Here is a 20,363-nt window from a genome sequence, read left to right on the forward strand (position 1 = left end):
GTGAGGATCGATCTCACGACCTTCAGATTTCTACATTTGATTATGAGACTGACGCGCTGCCTATTGCGCTAACGACGCCTACATGGGAAATGTACCTTTTCTATGCGTGTTTGTGGTGTTTTCGTCAAACCGGTCATAGAGTCTTTCGTTTTCAAAAGAAAGAAATATGCCCCGTGTGAGGATCGAACTCACGACATTCAGATTTCTACATTAGATTATGATACTGACGCGCCGCCTACTGCGCTAACGAGGCCAACATGAGAAATGTGTCTTCTCTATGCGTGTTTGTGGTATTTTCGTCAAACCGGTCATAGAGTCATTCGTTTTCAAAAGAAAAAAATATGCCCCGTGTGAGGATCGAACTCACTACCTTCAGATTTCTACATTTGATTATGAGACTGACGCGCTGCCTACTGCGCTAACGAGGCTAACATGAGAAATGCGTCTTCTCTATGCGTGTTTGTGGTAATTTTTGTCAAACCGGTCATAGAGTCATTCGTTTTCCAAAGAAAAAAATATGCCCCGTCTGAGGATCGAACTCACGACATTCAGATTTCTACATTCGATTATGATACTGACGCGCCGCCTACTGCGCTAACGAGGCCAACATGAGAAATGTGTCTTCTCTATGCGTGTTTGTGGTGTTTTCGTCAAACCGCTCATAGAGTCATTCGTTTTCAAAAGAAAAAAATATGCCCCGTGTGAGGATCGAACTCATGACCTTCAGATTTCTACATTTGATTATGAGACTGACGCGCTGCCTACTGCGCTAACGAGGCCAACATGAGAAATGCGTCTTTTCTATGCGTGTTTGTGGTGTTTTCGTCAAACCAGTCATAAAGTAATTCGTTTTCAAAAGAAACAAATATGCCCCGTGTGAGGATCGAACTCACGACCTTCAGATTTCTACATTTGATTATGAGACTGACGCGCTGTTTACTGCGCTAACGAGGCCAACATGAGAAATGCGTCATTTCTTTGCGTGTTTGTGGTGTTTTCGTCAAAACGCTCATAGAGTCATTCGTTTTCAAAAGAGAAAAATATGCCCCGTGTGAGGATCGAACTCAAGACCTTCAGATTTCTACATTCGATTATGAGACTGACGCGCTGCCTACTGCGCAAACGAGGCCAACATGAGAAAAGTGTCTTCTCTATGCGTGTTTGTGGTGTTTTCGTCAAACCAGTCATAAAGTCATTCGTTTTCAAAAGAAAAAAATATGCCCCGTGTGAGGATCGAACTCATGACCTTCAGATTTCTACATTTGATTATGATACTGACGCGCTGCCTACTGCGCTAACGAGGCCAACATGAGAAATGCGTCTTTTCTATGCGTGTTTGTGGTGTTTTCGTCAAACCAGTCATAAAGTCATTCGTTTTCAAAAGAAAAAAATATGCCCCGTGTGAGGATCGAACTCACGACCTTCAGATTTCTACATTTGATTATGAGACTGACGCGCTGCCTACTGCGCTAACGAGGCCAACATGAGAAAAGTGTCTTCTCTATGCGTGTTTGTGGTGTTTTCGTCAAACCAGTCATAAAGTCATTCGTTTTCAAAAGAAAAAAATATGCCCCGTGTGAGGATCGAACTCATGACCTTCAGATTTCTACATTTGATTATGATACTGACGCGCTGCCTACTGCGCTAACGAGGCCAACATGAGAAATGCGTCTTTTCTATGCGTGTTTGTGGTGTTTTCGTCAAACCAGTCATAAAGTCATTCGTTTTCAAAAGAAAAAAATATGCCCCGTGTGAGGATCGAACTCACGACCTTCAGATTTCTACATTTGATTATGAGACTGACGCGCTGCCTACTGCGCTAACGAGGCCAACATGAGAAATGCGTCATTTCTATGCGTGTTTGTGGTGTTTTCGTCAAAACGCTCATAGAGTCATTAGTTTTCAAAAGAGAAAAATATGCCCCGTGTGAGGATCGAACTCAAGACCTTCAGCTTTCTACATTCGATTATGAGACTGACGCGCTGCCTACTGCGCAAACGAGGCCAACATGAGAAAAGTGTCTTCTCTATGCGTGTTTGTGGTGTTTTTTTGTCAAACCGGTCATAGAGTCATTCGTTTTCAAAAGAAAAAAATATGCCACGTGTGAGGATTGAACTCACGACCTTCAGATTTCTACATTTGATTATGAGACTGACGCGCTGCCTACTGCGCTAACGAGTCCAACATGAGAAATGCGTCTTTTCTATGCGTGTTTGTGGTGTTTTCGTCAAACCGCTCATAGAGTCATTCGTTTTCAAAAGAAAAAAAATATGCCCTGTGTGAGGATCGAACTCACGACCTTAAGATTTCTACATTCGATTATGATATTGACGCGCCGCCTACTGCGCTAATGAGGCCAACATGAGAAATGTGTCTTCTCTATGTGTGTTTGTGGTGTTTTCGTCAAACCGGTCATAGAGTCATTCGTTTTGAAAAGAAAAAAATATGTCCCGTGTGAGGATCGAACTCACGACCTTCAGATTTCTACATTTGATTATGAGACTGACGCGCTGCCTACTGCGCTAACGAGGCTAACATGAGAAATGTGTCTTCTCTATGCGTGTTTGTGGTGTTTTCGTCAAACCGGTCATAGAGTCATTCGTTTTCAAAAGAAAAAAATATGCCCCGTCTGAGGATCGAACTCACGACATTCAGATTTCTACATTCGATTATGATACTGACGCGCTGCCTACTGCGCTAACGAGGCCAACATGAGAAAAGTGTCTTCTCTATGCGTGTTTGTTGTGTTTTTTGTCAAACCGCTCATAGAGTCATTCGTTTTCAAAAGAAAAAAAAATGTGCCACGTGTGAGGATCGAACTCACGACCTTCATATTTCTAGATTTGATTATTAGACTGACGCGCTGCCTATTGCGCTAACGACGCCTACATGGGAAATGTGCCTTTTCTATGCGTGTTTGTGGTGCTTTCGTCAAACCGGTCATAGAGTCTTTCGTTTTCAAAAGAAAAATTATGCCCCGTGTGAGGATCGAACTCACGACATTCAGATTTCTACATTCGATTATGATAATGACGCGCTGCCTACTGCGCTAACGAGGCCAACATGAGAAAAGTGTCTTCTCTATGCGTGTTTGTTGTGTTTTTTGTCAAACCGCTCATAGAGTCATTCGTTTTCAAAAGAAAAAAAAATGTGCCACGTGTGAGGATCGAACTCACGACCTTCAGATTTCTAGATTTGATTATGAGACTGACGCGCTGCCTATTGCGCTAACGAGGCCAACATGAGAAATGTGACTTTTCTATGCGTGTTTGTGGTGTTTTCGTCAAACCAGTCATAAAGTCATTCGTTTTCAAAAGAAAAAAATTTGCCCCGTGTGAGGATCGAACTCATGACCTTCAGATTTCTACATTTGATTATGATACTGACGCGCTGCCTACTGCGCTAACGAGGCCAACATGAGAAATGCGTCTTTTCTATGCGTGTTTGTGGTGTTTTCGTCAAACCAGTCATAAAGTCATTCGTTTTCAAAAGAAAAAAATATGCCCCGTGTGAGGATCGAACTCACGACCTTCAGATTTCTACATTTGATTATGAGACTGACGCGCTGCCTACTGCGCTAACGAGTCCAACATGAGAAATGCGTCTTTTCTATGCGTGTTTGTGGTGTTTTCGTCAAACCGCTCATAGAGTCATTCGTTTTCAAAAGAAAAAAAATATGCCCTGTGTGAGGATCGAACTCACGACCTTAAGATTTCTACATTCGATTATGATATTGACGCGCCGCCTACTGCGCTAATGAGGCCAACATGAGAAATGTGTCTTCTCTATGTGTGTTTGTGGTGTTTTCGTCAAACCGGTCATAGAGTCATTCGTTTTGAAAAGAAAAAAATATGTCCCGTGTGAGGATCGAACTCACGACCTTCAGATTTCTACATTTGATTATGAGACTGACGCGCTGCCTACTGCGCTAACGAGGCTAACATGAGAAATGTGTCTTCTCTATGCGTGTTTGTGGTGTTTTCGTCAAACCGGTCATAGAGTCATTCGTTTTCAAAAGAAAAAAATATGCCCCGTCTGAGGATCGAACTCACGACATTCAGATTTCTACATTCGATTATGATACTGACGCGCTGCCTACTGCGCTAACGAGGCCAACATGAGAAAAGTGTCTTCTCTATGCGTGTTTGTTGTGTTTTTTGTCAAACCGCTCATAGAGTCATTCGTTTTCAAAAGAAAAAAAAATGTGCCACGTGTGAGGATCGAACTCACGACCTTCATATTTCTAGATTTGATTATGAGACTGACGCGCTGCCTATTGCGCTAACGACGCCTACATGGGAAATGTGCCTTTTCTATGCGTGTTTGTGGTGCTTTCGTCAAACCGGTCATAGAGTCTTTCGTTTTCAAAAGAAAAATTATGCCCCGTGTGAGGATCGAACTCACGACATTCAGATTTCTACATTCGATTATGATAATGACGCGCTGCCTACTGCGCTAACGAGGCCAACATGAGAAAAGTGTCTTCTCTATGCGTGTTTGTTGTGTTTTTTGTCAAACCGCTCATAGAGTCATTCGTTTTCAAAAGAAAAAAAAATGTGCCACGTGTGAGGATCGAACTCACGACCTTCAGATTTCTAGATTTGATTATGAGACTGACGCGCTGCCTATTGCGCTAACGACGCCTACATGGGAAATGTGACTTTTCTATGCGTGTTTGTGGTGCTTTCGTCAAACCGGTCATAGAGTCTTTCGTTTTCAAAAGAAAAATTATGCCCCGTGTGAGGATCGAACTCACGACATTCAGATTTCTACATTCGATTATGATACTGACGCGCTGCCTACTGCGCTAACGAGGCCAACATGAGAAATGCGTCTTTTCTATGCGTGTTTGTGGTGTTTTCGTCAAACCAGTCATAAAGTCATTCGTTTTCAAAAGAAAAAAATATGCCCATTGTGAGGATCGAACTCACGACCTTCAGATTTCTACATTTGATTATGAGACTGACGCGCTGCCTACTGCGCTAACGAGGCCAACATGAGAAAAGTGTCTTCTCTATGCGTGTTTGTGGTGTTTTCGTCAAACCAGTCATAAAGTCATTCGTTTTCAAAAGAAAATAATATGCCCCGTGTGAGGATCGAACTCATGACCTTCAGATTTCTACATTTGATTATGATACTGACGCGCTGCCTACTGCGCTAACGAGGCCAACATGAGAAATGCGTCTTTTCTATGCGTGTTTGTGGTGTTTTCGTCAAACCAGTCATAGAGTCATTCGTTTTCAAAAGAAAAAAAAATGTGCCACGTGTGAGGATCGAACTCACGACCTTCAGATTTCTAGATTTGATTATGAGACTGACGCGCTGCCTATTGCGCTAACGACGCCTACATGGGAAATGTGACTTTTCTATGCGTGTTTGTGGTGCTTTCGTCAAACCGGTCATAGAGTCTTTCGTTTTCAAAAGAAAAATTATGCCCCGTGTGAGGATCGAACTCACGACATTCAGATTTCTACATTCGATTATGATACTGACGCGCTGCCTACTGCGCTAACGAGGCCAACATGAGAAAAGTGTCTTCTCTATGCGTGTTTGTTGTGTTTTTTGTCAAACCGCTCATAGAGTCATTCGTTTTCAAAAGAAAAAAAAATGTGCCACGTGTGAGGATCGAACTCACGACCTTCATATTTCTAGATTTGATTATGAGACTGACGCGCTGCCTATTGCGCTAACGACGCCTACATGGGAAATGTGCCTTTTCTATGCGTGTTTGTGGTGCTTTCGTCAAACCGGTCATAGAGTCTTTCGTTTTCAAAAGAAAAATTATGCCCCGTGTGAGGATCGAACTCACGACATTCAGATTTCTACATTCGATTATGATAATGACGCGCTGCCTACTGCGCTAACGAGGCCAACATGAGAAAAGTGTCTTCTCTATGCGTGTTTGTTGTGTTTTTTGTCAAACCGCTCATAGAGTCATTCGTTTTCAAAAGAAAAAAAAATGTGCCACGTGTGAGGATCGAACTCACGACCTTCAGATTTCTAGATTTGATTATGAGACTGACGCGCTGCCTATTGCGCTAACGACGCCTACATGGGAAATGTGACTTTTCTATGCGTGTTTGTGGTGCTTTCGTCAAACCGGTCATAGAGTCTTTCGTTTTCAAAAGAAAAATTATGCCCCGTGTGAGGATCGAACTCACGACATTCAGATTTCTACATTCGATTATGATACTGACGCGCTGCCTACTGCGCTAACGAGGCCAACATGAGAAATGCGTCTTTTCTATGCGTGTTTGTGGTGTTTTCGTCAAACCAGTCATAAAGTCATTCGTTTTCAAAAGAAAAAAATATGCCCCGTGTGAGGATCGAACTCACGACCTTCAGATTTCTACATTCGATTATGAGACTGACGCGCTGCCTACTGCGCTAACGCGGCCAACATGAGAAAAGTGTCTTCTCTATGCGTGTTTGTGGTGTTTTCGTCAAACCAGTCATAAAGTCATTCGTTTTCAAAAGAAAAAAATATGCCCCGTGTGAGGATCGAACTCATGACCTTCAGATTTCTACATTTGATTATGATACTGACGCGCTGCCTACTGCGCTAACGAGGCCAACATGAGAAATGCGTCTTTTCTATGCGTGTTTGTGGTGTTTTCGTCAAACCAGTCATAAAGTCATTCGTTTTCAAAAGAAAAAAATATGCCCCGTGTGAGGATCGAACTCACGACCTTCAGATTTCTACATTTGATTATGAGACTGACGCGCTGCCTACTGCGCTAACGAGGCCAACATGAGAAAAGTGTCTTCTCTATGCGTGTTTGTGCTGTTTTCGTCAAACCAGTCATAAAGTCATTCGTTTTCAAAAGAAAAAAATATGCCCCGTGTGAGGATCGAACTCATGACCTTCAGATTTCTACATTTGATTATGATACTGACGCGCTGCCTACTGCGCTAACGAGGCCAACATGAGAAATGCGTCTTTTCTATGCGTGTTTGTGGTGTTTTCGTCAAACCAGTCATCAAGTCATTCGTTTTCAAAAGAAAAAAATATGCCCCGTGTGAGGATCGAACTCATGACCTTCAGATTTCTACATTTGATTATGAGACTGACGCGCTGCCTACTGCGCTAACGAGGCCAACATGAGAAATGCGTCATTTCTATGCGTGTTTGTGGTGTTTTCGTCAAAACGCTCATAGAGTCATTCGTTTTCAAAAGAGAAAAATATGCCCCGTGTGAGGATCGAACTCAAGACCTTCAGATTTCTACATTCGATTATGAGACTGACGCGCTGCCTACTGCGCAAACAAGGCCAACATGAGAAAAGTGTCTTCTCTATGCGTGTTTGTGGTGTTTTTTTGTCAAACCGGTCATAGAGTCATTCGTTTTGAAAAGAAAAAAATATGTCCAGTGTGAGGATCGAACTCACGACCTTCAGATTTCTACATTTGATTATGATACTGACGCGCTGCCTACTGCGCTAACGAGGCTAACATGAGAAATGTGTCTTCTCTATGCGTGTTTGTGGTGTTTTCGTCAAACCGGTCATAGAGTCTTTCGTTTTCAAAAGAAAAAAATATGCCTCGTGTGAGGATCGATCTCACGACCTTCAGATTTCTACATTTGATTATGAGACTGACGCGCTGCCTATTGCGCTAACGACGCCTACATGGGAAATGTACCTTTTCTATGCGTGTTTGTGGTGTTTTCGTCAAACCGGTCATAGAGTCTTTCGTTTTCAAAAGAAAGAAATATGCCCCGTGTGAGGATCGAACTCACGACATTCAGATTTCTACATTAGATTATGATACTGACGCGCCGCCTACTGCGCTAACGAGGCCAACATGAGAAATGTGTCTTCTCTATGCGTGTTTGTGGTATTTTCGTCAAACCGGTCATAGAGTCATTCGTTTTCAAAAGAAAAAAATATGCCCCGTGTGAGGATCGAACTCACTACCTTCAGATTTCTACATTTGATTATGAGACTGACGCGCTGCCTACTGCGCTAACGAGGCTAACATGAGAAATGCGTCTTCTCTATGCGTGTTTGTGGTAATTTTTGTCAAACCGGTCATAGAGTCATTCGTTTTCCAAAGAAAAAAATATGCCCCGTCTGAGGATCGAACTCACGACATTCAGATTTCTACATTCGATTATGATACTGACGCGCCGCCTACTGCGCTAACGAGGCCAACATGAGAAATGTGTCTTCTCTATGCGTGTTTGTGGTGTTTTCGTCAAACCGCTCATAGAGTCATTCGTTTTCAAAAGAAAAAAATATGCCCCGTGTGAGGATCGAACTCATGACCTTCAGATTTCTACATTTGATTATGAGACTGACGCGCTGCCTACTGCGCTAACGAGGCCAACATGAGAAATGCGTCTTTTCTATGCGTGTTTGTGGTGTTTTCGTCAAACCAGTCATAAAGTCATTCGTTTTCAAAAGAAACAAATATGCCCCGTGTGAGGATCGAACTCACGACCTTCAGATTTCTACATTTGATTATGAGACTGACGCGCTGCCTACTGCGCTAACGAGGCCAACATGAGAAATGCGTCATTTCTTTGCGTGTTTGTGGTGTTTTCGTCAAAACGCTCATAGAGTCATTCGTTTTCAAAAGAGAAAAATATGCCCCGTGTGAGGATCGAACTCAAGACCTTCAGATTTCTACATTCGATTATGAGACTGACGCGCTGCCTACTGCGCAAACGAGGCCAACATGAGAAAATTGTCTTCTCTATGCGTGTTTGTGGTGTTTTCGTCAAACCAGTCATAAAGTCATTCGTTTTCAAAAGAAAAAAATATGCCCCGTGTGAGGATCGAACTCATGACCTTCAGATTTCTACATTTGATTATGATACTGACGCGCTGCCTACTGCGCTAACGAGGCCAACATGAGAAATGCGTCTTTTCTATGCGTGTTTGTGGTGTTTTCGTCAAACCAGTCATAAAGTCATTCGTTTTCAAAAGAAAAAAATATGCCCCGTGTGAGGATCGAACTCACGACCTTCAGATTTCTACATTTGATTATGAGACTGACGCGCTGCCTACTGCGCTAACGAGGCCAACATGAGAAAAGTGTCTTCTCTATGCGTGTTTGTGGTGTTTTCGTCAAACCAGTCATAAAGTCATTCGTTTTCAAAAGAAAAAAATATGCCCCGTGTGAGGATCGAACTCATGACCTTCAGATTTCTACATTTGATTATGATACTGACGCGCTGCCTACTGCGCTAACGAGGCCAACATGAGAAATGCGTCTTTTCTATGCGTGTTTGTGGTGTTTTCGTCAAACCAGTCATAAAGTCATTCGTTTTCAAAAGAAAAAAATATGCCCCGTGTGAGGATCGAACTCACGACCTTCAGATTTCTACATTTGATTATGAGACTGACGCGCTGCCTACTGCGCTAACGAGGCCAACATGAGAAATGCGTCATTTCTATGCGTGTTTGTGGTGTTTTCGTCAAAACGCTCATAGAGTCATTCGTTTTCAAAAGAGAAAAATATGCCCCGTGTGAGGATCGAACTCAAGACCTTCAGATTTCTACATTCGATTATGAGACTGACGCGCTGCCTACTGCGCAAACGAGGCCAACATAAGAAAAGTGTCTTCTCTATGCGTGTTTGTGGTGTTTTTTTGTCAAACCGGTCATAGAGTCATTCGTTTTCAAAAGAAAAAAATATGCCACGTGTGAGGATTGAACTCACGACCTTCAGATTTCTACATTTGATTATGAGACTGACGCGCTGCCTACTGCGCTAACGAGTCCAACATGAGAAATGCGTCTTTTCTATGCGTGTTTGTGGTGTTTTCGTCAAACCGCTCATAGAGTCATTCGTTTTCAAAAGAAAAAAAATATGCCCTGTGTGAGGATCGAACTCACGACCTTCAGATTTCTACATTCGATTATGATATTGACGCGCCGCCTACTGCGCTAATGAGGCCAACATGAGAAATGTGTCTTCTCTATGTGTGTTTGTGGTGTTTTCGTCAAACCGGTCATAGAGTCATTCGTTTTGAAAAGAAAAAAATATGTCCCGTGTGAGGATCGAACTCACGACCTTCAGATTTCTACATTTGATTATGAGACTGACGCGCTGCCTACTGCGCTAACGAGGCTAACATGAGAAATGTGTCTTCTCTATGCGTGTTTGTGGTGTTTTCGTCAAACCGGTCATAGAGTCATTCGTTTTCAAAAGAAAAAAATATGCCCCGTCTGAGGATCGAACTCACGACATTCAGATTTCTACATTCGATTATGATACTGACGCGCTGCCTACTGCGCTAACGAGGCCAACATGAGAAAAGTGTCTTCTCTATGCGTGTTTGTTGTGTTTTTTGTCAAACCGCTCATAGAGTCATTCGTTTTCAAAAGAAAAAAAAATGTGCCACGTGTGAGGATCGAACTCACGACCTTCATATTTCTAGATTTGATTATGAGACTGACGCGCTGCCTATTGCGCTAACGACGCCTACATGGGAAATGTGCCTTTTCTATGCGTGTTTGTGGTGCTTTCGTCAAACCGGTCATAGAGTCTTTCGTTTTCAAAAGAAAAATTATGCCCCGTGTGAGGATCGAACTCACGACATTCAGATTTCTACATTCGATTATGATAATGACGCGCTGCCTACTGCGCTAACGAGGCCAACATGAGAAAAGTGTCTTCTCTATGCGTGTTTGTTGTGTTTTTTGTCAAACCGCTCATAGAGTCATTCGTTTTCAAAAGAAAAAAAAATGTGCCACGTGTGAGGATCGAACTCACGACCTTCAGATTTCTACATTTGATTATGAGACTGACGCGCTGCCTATTGCGCTAACGACGCCTACATGGGAAATGTGACTTTTCTATGCGTGTTTGTGGTGCTTTCGTCAAACCGGTCATAGAGTCTTTCGTTTTCAAAAGAAAAATTATGCCCCGTGTGAGGATCAAACTCACGACATTCAGATTTCTACATTCGATTATGATACTGACGCGCTGCCTACTGCGCTAACGAGGCCAACATGAGAAATGCGTCTTTTCTATGCGTGTTTGTGGTGTTTTCGTCAAACCAGTCATAAAGTCATTCGTTTTCAAAAGAAAAAAATATGCCCCGTGTGAGGATCGAACTCACGACCTTCAGATTTCTACATTTGATTATGAGACTGACGCGCTGCCTACTGCGCTAACGAGGCCAACATGAGAAATGCGTCATTTCTATGCGTGTTTGTGGTGTTTTCGTCAAAACGCTCATAGAGTCATTCGTTTTCAAAAGAGAAAAATATGCCCCGTGTGAGGATCGAACTCAAGACCTTCAGATTTCTACATTCGATTATGAGACTGACGCGCTGCCTACTGCGCAAACGAGGCCAACATGAGAAAAGTGTCTTCTCTATGCGTGTTTGTGGTGTTTTTTTGTCAAACCGGTCATATAGTCATTCGTTTTCAAAAGAAAAAAATATGCCACGTGTGAGGATTGAACTCACGACCTTCAGATTTCTACATTTGATTATGAGACTGACGCGCTGCCTACTGCGCTAACGAGTCCAACATGAGAAATGCGTCTTTTCTATGCGTGTTTGTGGTGTTTTCGTCAAACCGCTCATAGAGTCATTCGTTTTCAAAAGAAAAAAAATATGCCCTGTGTGAGGATCGAACTCACGACCTTCAGATTTCTACATTTGATTATGAGACTGACGCGCTGCCTACTGCGCTAACGAGGCTAACATGAGAAATGTGTCTTCTCTATGCGTGTTTGTGGTGTTTTCGTCAAACCGGTCATAGAGTCATTCGTTTTCAAAAGAAAAAAATATGCCCCGTCTGAGGATCGAACTCACGACATTCAGATTTCTACATTCGATTATGATACTGACGCGCTGCCTACTGCGCTAACGAGGCCAACATGAGAAAAGTGTCTTCTCTATGCGTGTTTGTTGTGTTTTTTGTCAAACCGCTCATAGAGTCATTCGTTTTCAAAAGAAAAAAAAATATGTCCCGTGTGAGGATCGAACTCACGACCTTCAGATTTCTACATTTGATTATGAGACTGACGCGCTGCCTACTGCGCTAACGAGGCTAACATGAGAAATGTGTCTTCTCTATGCGTGTTTGTGGTGTTTTCGTCAAACCGGTCATAGAGTCATTCGTTTTCAAAAGAAAAAAATATGCCCCGTCTGAGGATCGAACTCACGACATTCAGATTTCTACATTCGATTATGATACTGACGCGCTGCCTACTGCGCTAACGAGGCCAACATGAGAAAAGTGTCTTCTCTATGCGTGTTTGTTGTGTTTTTTGTCAAACCGCTCATAGAGTCATTCGTTTTCAAAAGAAAAAAAAATGTGCCACGTGTGAGGATCGAACTCACGACCTTCATATTTCTAGATTTGATTATGAGACTTACGCGCTGCCTATTGCGCTAACGACGCCTACATGGGAAATGTGCCTTTTCTATGCGTGTTTGTGGTGCTTTCGTCAAACCGGTCATAGAGTCTTTCGTTTTCAAAAGAAAAATTATGCCCCGTGTGAGGATCGAACTCACGACATTCAGATTTCTACATTCGATTATGAGACTGACGCGCTGCCTACTGCGCAAACGAGGCCAACATGAGAAAAGTGTCTTCTCTATGCGTGTTTGTGGTGTTTTTTTGTCAAACCGGTCATATAGTCATTCGTTTTCAAAAGAAAAAAATATGCCACGTGTGAGGATTGAACTCACGACCTTCAGATTTCTACATTTGATTATGAGACTGACGCGCTGCCTACTGCGCTAACGAGTCCAACATGAGAAATGCGTCTTTTCTATGCGTGTTTGTGGTGTTTTCGTCAAACCGCTCATAGAGTCATTCGTTTTCAAAAGAAAAAAAATATGCCCTGTGTGAGGATCGAACTCACGACCTTCAGATTTCTACATTCGATTATGATATTGACGCGCCGCCTACTGCGCTAATGAGGCCAACATGAGAAATGTGTCTTCTCTATGTGTGTTTGTGGTGTTTTCGTCAAACCGGTCATAGAGTCATTCGTTTTGAAAAGAAAAAAATATGTCCCGTGTGAGGATCGAACTCACGACCTTCAGATTTCTACATTTGATTATGAGACTGACGCGCTGCCTACTGCGCTAACGAGGCTAACATGAGAAATGTGTCTTCTCTATGCGTGTTTGTGGTGTTTTTTGTCAAACCGCTCATAGAGTCATTCGTTTTCAAAAGAAAAAAAAATGTGCCACGTGTGAGGATCGAACTCACGACCTTCATATTTCTAGATTTGATTATGAGACTGACGCGCTGCCTATTGCGCTAACGACGCCTACATGGGAAATGTGCCTTTTCTATGCGTGTTTGTGGTGCTTTCGTCAAACCGGTCATAGAGTCTTTCGTTTTCAAAAGAAAAATTATGCCCCGTGTGAGGATCGAACTCACGACATTCAGATTTCTACATTCGATTATGATAATGACGCGCTGCCTACTGCGCTAACGAGGCCAACATGAGAAAAGTGTCTTCTCTATGCGTGTTTGTTGTGTTTTTTGTCAAACCGCTCATAGAGTCATTCGTTTTCAAAAGAAAAAAAAATGTGCCACGTGTGAGGATCGAACTCACGACCTTAAGATTTCTACATTTGATTATGAGACTGACGCGCTGCCTATTGCGCTAACGACGCCTACATGGGAAATGTGACTTTTCTATGCGTGTTTGTGGTGCTTTCGTCAAACCGGTCATAGAGTCTTTCGTTTTCAAAAGAAAAATTATGCCCCGTGTGAGGATCAAACTCACGACATTCAGATTTCTACATTCGATTATGATACTGACGCGCTGCCTACTGCGCTAACGAGGCCAACATGAGAAATGCGTCTTTTCTATGCGTGTTTGTGGTGTTTTCGTCAAACCAGTCATAAAGTCATTCGTTTTCAAAAGAAAAAAATATGCCCCGTGTGAGGATCGAACTCACGACCTTCAGATTTCTACATTTGATTATGAGACTGACGCGCTGCCTACTGCGCTAACGAGGCCAACATGAGAAATGCGTCATTTCTATGCGTGTTTGTGGTGTTTTCGTCAAAACGCTCATAGAGTCATTCGTTTTCAAAAGAGAAAAATATGCCCCGTGTGAGGATCGAACTCAAGACCTTCAGATTTCTACATTCGATTATGAGACTGACGCGCTGCCTACTGCGCAAACGAGGCCAACATGAGAAAAGTGTCTTCTCTATGCGTGTTTGTGGTGTTTTTTTGTCAAACCGGTCATATAGTCATTCGTTTTCAAAAGAAAAAAATATGCCACGTGTGAGGATTGAACTCACGACCTTCAGATTTCTACATTTGATTATGAGACTGACGCGCTGCCTACTGCGCTAACGAGTCCAACATGAGAAATGCGTCTTTTCTATGCGTGTTTGTGGTGTTTTCGTCAAACCGCTCATAGAGTCATTCGTTTTCAAAAGAAAAAAAATATGCCCTGTGTGAGGATCGAACTCACGACCTTCAGATTTCTACATTTGATTATGAGACTGACGCGCTGCCTACTGCGCTAACGAGGCTAACATGAGAAATGTGTCTTCTCTATGCGTGTTTGTGGTGTTTTCGTCAAACCGGTCATAGAGTCATTCGTTTTCAAAAGAAAAAAATATGCCCCGTCTGAGGATCGAACTCACGACATTCAGATTTCTACATTCGATTATGATACTGACGCGCTGCCTACTGCGCTAACGAGGCCAACATGAGAAAAGTGTCTTCTCTATGCGTGTTTGTTGTGTTTTTTGTCAAACCGCTCATAGAGTCATTCGTTTTCAAAAGAAAAAAAAATATGTCCCGTGTGAGGATCGAACTCACGACCTTCAGATTTCTACATTTGATTATGAGACTGACGCGCTGCCTACTGCGCTAACGAGGCTAACATGAGAAATGTGTCTTCTCTATGCGTGTTTGTGGTGTTTTCGTCAAACCGGTCATAGAGTCATTCGTTTTCAAAAGAAAAAAATATGCCCCGTCTGAGGATCGAACTCACGACATTCAGATTTCTACATTCGATTATGATACTGACGCGCTGCCTACTGCGCTAACGAGGCCAACATGAGAAAAGTGTCTTCTCTATGCGTGTTTGTTGTGTTTTTTGTCAAACCGCTCATAGAGTCATTCGTTTTCAAAAGAAAAAAAAATGTGCCACGTGTGAGGATCGAACTCACGACCTTCATATTTCTAGATTTGATTATGAGACTTACGCGCTGCCTATTGCGCTAACGACGCCTACATGGGAAATGTGCCTTTTCTATGCGTGTTTGTGGTGCTTTCGTCAAACCGGTCATAGAGTCTTTCGTTTTCAAAAGAAAAATTATGCCCCGTGTGAGGATCGAACTCACGACATTCAGATTTCTACATTCGATTATGAGACTGACGCGCTGCCTACTGCGCAAACGAGGCCAACATGAGAAAAGTGTCTTCTCTATGCGTGTTTGTGGTGTTTTTTTGTCAAACCGGTCATATAGTCATTCGTTTTCAAAAGAAAAAAATATGCCACGTGTGAGGATTGAACTCACGACCTTCAGATTTCTACATTTGATTATGAGACTGACGCGCTGCCTACTGCGCTAACGAGTCCAACATGAGAAATGCGTCTTTTCTATGCGTGTTTGTGGTGTTTTCGTCAAACCGCTCATAGAGTCATTCGTTTTCAAAAGAAAAAAAATATGCCCTGTGTGAGGATCGAACTCACGACCTTCAGATTTCTACATTCGATTATGATATTGACGCGCCGCCTACTGCGCTAATGAGGCCAACATGAGAAATGTGTCTTCTCTATGTGTGTTTGTGGTGTTTTCGTCAAACCGGTCATAGAGTCATTCGTTTTGAAAAGAAAAAAATATGTCCCGTGTGAGGATCGAACTCACGACCTTCAGATTTCTACATTTGATTATGAGACTGACGCGCTGCCTACTGCGCTAACGAGGCTAACATGAGAAATGTGTCTTCTCTATGCGTGTTTGTGGTGTTTTCGTCAAACCGGTCATAGAGTCATTCGTTTTCAAAAGAAAAAAATATGCCCCGTCTGAGGATCGAACTCACGACATTCAGATTTCTACATTCGATTATGATACTGACGCGCTGCCTACTGCGCTAACGAGGCCAACATGAGAAAAGTGTCTTCTCTATGCGTGTTTGTTGTGTTTTTTGTCAAACCGCTCATAGAGTCATTCGTTTTCAAAAGAAAAAAAAATGTGCCACGTGTGAGGATCGAACTCACGACCTTCATATTTCTAGATTTGATTATGAGACTTACGCGCTGCCTATTGCGCTAACGACGCCTACATGGGAAATGTGCCTTTTCTATGCGTGTTTGTGGTGCTTTCGTCAAACCGGTCATAGAGTCTTTCGTTTTCAAAAGAAAAATTATGCCCCGTGTGAGGATCGAACTCACGACATTCAGATTTCTACATTCGATTATGATACTGACGCGCTGCCTACTGCGCTAACGAGGCCAACATGAGAAAAGTGTCTTCTCTATGCGTGTTTGTGGTGTTTTCGTCAAACCGGTCATAGAGTCATTCGTTTTCAAAAGAAAAAAATATGCCCCGTCTGAGGATCGAACTCACGACATTCAGATTTCTACATTCGATTATGATACTGACGCGCTGCCTACTGCGCTAACAAGGCCAACATGAGAAAAGTGTCTTCTCTATGCGTGTTTGTTGTGTTTTTTGTCAAACCGCTCATAGAGTCATTCGTTTTCAAAAGAAAAAAAAATGTGCCACGTGTGAGGATCGAACTCACGACCTTCAGATTTCTAGATTTGATTATGAGACTGACGCGCTGCCTATTGCGCTAACGACGCCTACATGGGAAATGTGCCTTTTCTATGCGTGTTTGTGGTGCTTTCGTCAAACCGGTCATAGAGTCTTTCGTTTTCAAAAGAAAAATTATGCCCCGTGTGAGGATCGAACTCACGACATTCAGATTTCTACATTCGATTATGATACTAACGCGCTGCCTACTGCGCTAACGAGGCCAACATGAGAAAAGTGTCTGCCTACTGCGCTAACGAGGCCAACATGAGAAAAGTGTCTTCTCTATGCGTGTTTGTTGTGTTTTTTGTCAAACCGCTCATAGAGTCATTCGTTTTCAAAAGAAAAAAAAATGTGCCACGTGTGAGGATCGAACTCACGACCTTCAGATTTCTAGATTTGATTATGAGACTGACGCGCTGCCTATTGCGCTAACGACGCCTACATGGGAAATGTGACTTTTCTATGCGTGTTTGTGGTGCTTTCGTCAAACCGGTCATAGAGTCTTTCGTTTTCAAAAGAAAAATTATGCCCCGTGTGAGGATCGAACTCACGACATTCAGATTTCTACATTCGATTATGATACTGACGCGCCGCCTACTGCGCTAACGAGGCCAACATGAGAAATGTGTCTTCTCTATGCGTGTTTGTTGTGTTTTCGTCAAACCGCTCATAGAGTCATTCGTTTTCAAAAGAAAAAAAAATGTGCCACGTGTGAGGATCGAACTCACGACCTTCAGATTTCTAGATTTGATTATGAGACTGACGCGCTGCCTATTGCGCTAACGACGCCTACATGGGAAATGTGACTTTTCTATGCGTGTTTGTGGTGCTTTCGTCAAACCGGTCATAAAGTCTTTCGTTTTCAAATGAAAAATTATGCCCCGTGTGAGGATCGAACTCACGACATTCAGATTTCTACATTCGATTATGATACTGACGCGCCGCCTACTGTGCTAACGAGGCCAACATGAGAACTGTGTCTTCTCTATGCGTGTTTGTGGTGTTTTCGTCAAACCGGTCATAGAGTCATTCGTTTTCAAAAGAGAAAAATATGCCCAGTGTGAGGATCGAACTCAAGACCTTCAGATTTCTACATTTGATTATGAGACTGACGCGCTGCCTACTGCGCAAACAAGGCCAACATGAGAAAAGTGTCTTCTCTATGCGTGTTTGTGGTGTTTTTTTGTCAAACCGGTCATAGAGTCATTCGTTTTCAAAAGAAAAAAATATGCCACGTGTGAGGATTGAACTCACGACCTTCAGATTTCTACATTTGATTATGAGACTGACGCGCTGCCTACTGCGCTAACGAGTCCAACATGAGAAATGCGTCTTTTCTATGCGTGTTTGTGGTGTTTTCGTCAAACCGCTCATAGAGTCATTCGTTTTCAAAAGAGAAAAATATGCCCCGTGTGAGGATCGAACTCAAGACCTTCAGATTTCTACATTCGATTATGAGACTGACGCGCTGCCTACTGCGCAAACGAGGCCAACATAAGAAAAGTGTCTTCTCTATGCGTGTTTGTGGTGTTTTTTTGTCAAACCGGTCATAGAGTCATTCGTTTTCAAAAGAAAAAAATATGCCACGTGTGAGGATTGAACTCACGACCTTCAGATTTCTACATTTGATTATGAGACTGACGCGCTGCCTACTGCGCTAACGTGTCCAACATGAGAAATGCGTCTTTTCTATGCGTGTTTGTGGTGTTTTCGTCAAACCGCTCATAGAGTCATTCGTTTTCAAAAGAAAAAAAATATGCCCTGTGTGAGGATCGAACTCACGACCTTCAGATTTCTACATTCGATTATGATATTGACGCGCCGCCTACTGCGCTAATGAGGCCAACATGAGAAATGTGTCTTCTCTATGTGTGTTTGTGGTGTTTTCGTCAAACCGGTCATAGAGTCATTCGTTTTGAAAAGAAAAAAAATATGTCCCGTGTGAGGATCGAACTCACGACCTTCAGATTTCTACATTTGATTATGAGACTGACGCGCTGCCTACTGCGCTAACGAGGCTAACATGAGAAATGTGTCTTCTCTATGCGTGTTTGTGGTGTTTTCGTCAAACCGGTCATAGAGTCATTCGTTTTCAAAAGAAAAAAATATGCCCCGTCTGAGGATCGAACTCACGACATTCAGATTTCTACATTCGATTATGATACTGACGCGCTGCCTACTGCGCTAACGAGGCCAACATGAGAAAAGTGTCTTCTCTATGCGTGTTTGTTGTGTTTTTTGTCAAACCGCTCATAGAGTCATTCGTTTTCAAAAGAAAAAAAAATGTGCCACGTGTGAGGATCGAACTCACGACCTTCATATTTCTAGATTTGATTATGAGACTGACGCGCTGCCTATTGCGCTAACGACGCCTACATGGGAAATGTGCCTTTTCTATGCGTGTTTGTGGTGCTTTCGTCAAACCGGTCATAGAGTCTTTCGTTTTCAAAAGAAAAATTATGCCCCGTGTGAGGATCGAACTCACGACATTCAGATTTCTACATTCGATTATGATAATGACGCGCTGCCTACTGCGCTAACGAGGCCAACATGAGAAAAGTGTCTTCTCTATGCGTGTTTGTTGTGTTTTTTGTCAAACCGCTCATAGAGTCATTCGTTTTCAAAAGAAAAAAAAATGTGCCACGTGTGAGGATCGAACTCACGACCTTCAGATTTCTAGATTTGATTATGAGACTGACGCGCTGCCTATTGCGCTAACGACGCCTACATGGGAAATGTGACTTTTCTATGCGTGTTTGTGGTGCTTTCGTCAAACCGGTCATAGAGTCTTTCGTTTTCAAAAGAAAAATTATGCCCCGTGTGAGGATCAAACTCACGACATTCAGATTTCTACATTCGATTATGATACTGACGCGCTGCCTACTGCGCTAACGAGGCCAACATGAGAAATGCGTCTTTTCTATGCGTGTTTGTGGTGTTTTCGTCAAACCAGTCATAAAGTCATTCGTTTTCAAAAGAAAAAAATATGCCCCGTGTGAGGATCGAACTCACGACCTTCAGATTTCTACATTTGATTATGAGACTGACGCGCTGCCTACTGCGCTAACGAGGCCAACATGAGAAATGCGTCATTTCTATGCGTGTTTGTGGTGTTTTCGTCAAAACGCTCATAGAGTCATTCGTTTTCAAAAGAGAAAAATATGCCCCGTGTGAGGATCGAACTCAAGACCTTCAGATTTCTACATTCGATTATGAGACTGACGCGCTGCCTACTGCGCAAACGAGGCCAACATGAGAAAAGTGTCTTCTCTATGCGTGTTTGTGGTGTTTTTTTGTCAAACCGGTCATAGAGTCATTCGTTTTCAAAAGAAAAAAATATGCCACGTGTGAGGATTGAACTCACGACCTTCAGATTTCTACATTTGATTATGAGACTGACGCGCTGCCTACTGCGCTAACGAGTCCAACATGAGAAATGCGTCTTTTCTATGCGTGTTTGTGGTGTTTTCGTCAAACCGCTCATAGAGTCATTCGTTTTCAAAAGAAAAAAAATATGCCCTGTGTGAGGATCGAACTCACGACCTTCAGATTTCTACATTCGATTATGATATTGACGCGCCGCCTACTGCGCTAATGAGGCCAACATGAGAAATGTGTCTTCTCTATGTGTGTTTGTGGTGTTTTCG

The 20,363-nt window shown here is 42.7% G+C and overlaps 17 non-coding genes across 17 annotated transcripts; all 17 read right to left on the reverse strand.

The window, feature by feature from the left end:
- Window positions 1-1,393: 1,393 nt before the first annotated feature.
- On the reverse strand, window positions 1,394-1,479 carry Trnam-cau. The gene is given in 2 exon segments: window positions 1,394-1,429; window positions 1,443-1,479. It is a non-coding gene; the product is annotated as a tRNA-Met (tRNA).
- A 264-nt stretch (window positions 1,480-1,743) lies between these two features.
- Window positions 1,744-1,829, reverse strand: Trnam-cau. The gene is given in 2 exon segments: window positions 1,744-1,779; window positions 1,793-1,829. It is a non-coding gene; the product is annotated as a tRNA-Met (tRNA).
- Window positions 1,830-2,446: 617 nt separating this feature from the next.
- On the reverse strand, window positions 2,447-2,532 carry Trnam-cau. Its single transcript is given in 2 exon segments — window positions 2,447-2,482; window positions 2,496-2,532. It is a non-coding gene; the product is annotated as a tRNA-Met (tRNA).
- A 1,320-nt stretch (window positions 2,533-3,852) lies between these two features.
- Trnam-cau lies at window positions 3,853-3,938 on the reverse strand. The gene is given in 2 exon segments: window positions 3,853-3,888; window positions 3,902-3,938. It is a non-coding gene; the product is annotated as a tRNA-Met (tRNA).
- Window positions 3,939-6,661: 2,723 nt separating this feature from the next.
- Window positions 6,662-6,747, reverse strand: Trnam-cau. Its single transcript is given in 2 exon segments — window positions 6,662-6,697; window positions 6,711-6,747. It is a non-coding gene; the product is annotated as a tRNA-Met (tRNA).
- A 1,667-nt stretch (window positions 6,748-8,414) lies between these two features.
- On the reverse strand, window positions 8,415-8,500 carry Trnam-cau. Its single transcript is given in 2 exon segments — window positions 8,415-8,450; window positions 8,464-8,500. It is a non-coding gene; the product is annotated as a tRNA-Met (tRNA).
- Window positions 8,501-8,939: 439 nt separating this feature from the next.
- Trnam-cau lies at window positions 8,940-9,025 on the reverse strand. The gene is given in 2 exon segments: window positions 8,940-8,975; window positions 8,989-9,025. It is a non-coding gene; the product is annotated as a tRNA-Met (tRNA).
- A 264-nt stretch (window positions 9,026-9,289) lies between these two features.
- Window positions 9,290-9,375, reverse strand: Trnam-cau. Its single transcript is given in 2 exon segments — window positions 9,290-9,325; window positions 9,339-9,375. It is a non-coding gene; the product is annotated as a tRNA-Met (tRNA).
- A 617-nt stretch (window positions 9,376-9,992) lies between these two features.
- Window positions 9,993-10,078, reverse strand: Trnam-cau. The gene is given in 2 exon segments: window positions 9,993-10,028; window positions 10,042-10,078. It is a non-coding gene; the product is annotated as a tRNA-Met (tRNA).
- A 968-nt stretch (window positions 10,079-11,046) lies between these two features.
- Window positions 11,047-11,132, reverse strand: Trnam-cau. Its single transcript is given in 2 exon segments — window positions 11,047-11,082; window positions 11,096-11,132. It is a non-coding gene; the product is annotated as a tRNA-Met (tRNA).
- Window positions 11,133-11,927: 795 nt separating this feature from the next.
- On the reverse strand, window positions 11,928-12,013 carry Trnam-cau. Its single transcript is given in 2 exon segments — window positions 11,928-11,963; window positions 11,977-12,013. It is a non-coding gene; the product is annotated as a tRNA-Met (tRNA).
- Window positions 12,014-12,982: 969 nt separating this feature from the next.
- Window positions 12,983-13,068, reverse strand: Trnam-cau. Its single transcript is given in 2 exon segments — window positions 12,983-13,018; window positions 13,032-13,068. It is a non-coding gene; the product is annotated as a tRNA-Met (tRNA).
- A 793-nt stretch (window positions 13,069-13,861) lies between these two features.
- Trnam-cau lies at window positions 13,862-13,947 on the reverse strand. The gene is given in 2 exon segments: window positions 13,862-13,897; window positions 13,911-13,947. It is a non-coding gene; the product is annotated as a tRNA-Met (tRNA).
- Window positions 13,948-14,742: 795 nt separating this feature from the next.
- Trnam-cau lies at window positions 14,743-14,828 on the reverse strand. The gene is given in 2 exon segments: window positions 14,743-14,778; window positions 14,792-14,828. It is a non-coding gene; the product is annotated as a tRNA-Met (tRNA).
- A 969-nt stretch (window positions 14,829-15,797) lies between these two features.
- Trnam-cau lies at window positions 15,798-15,883 on the reverse strand. The gene is given in 2 exon segments: window positions 15,798-15,833; window positions 15,847-15,883. It is a non-coding gene; the product is annotated as a tRNA-Met (tRNA).
- A 2,766-nt stretch (window positions 15,884-18,649) lies between these two features.
- Trnam-cau lies at window positions 18,650-18,735 on the reverse strand. Its single transcript is given in 2 exon segments — window positions 18,650-18,685; window positions 18,699-18,735. It is a non-coding gene; the product is annotated as a tRNA-Met (tRNA).
- Window positions 18,736-19,703: 968 nt separating this feature from the next.
- On the reverse strand, window positions 19,704-19,789 carry Trnam-cau. Its single transcript is given in 2 exon segments — window positions 19,704-19,739; window positions 19,753-19,789. It is a non-coding gene; the product is annotated as a tRNA-Met (tRNA).
- Between the last annotated feature and the right edge of the window lie 574 nt (window positions 19,790-20,363).

This window comes from Nematostella vectensis, chromosome 9, assembly GCF_932526225.1.
Source record: "Nematostella vectensis chromosome 9, jaNemVect1.1, whole genome shotgun sequence".
Classification (NCBI taxonomy): Eukaryota; Metazoa; Cnidaria; class Anthozoa; order Actiniaria; family Edwardsiidae; genus Nematostella; species Nematostella vectensis.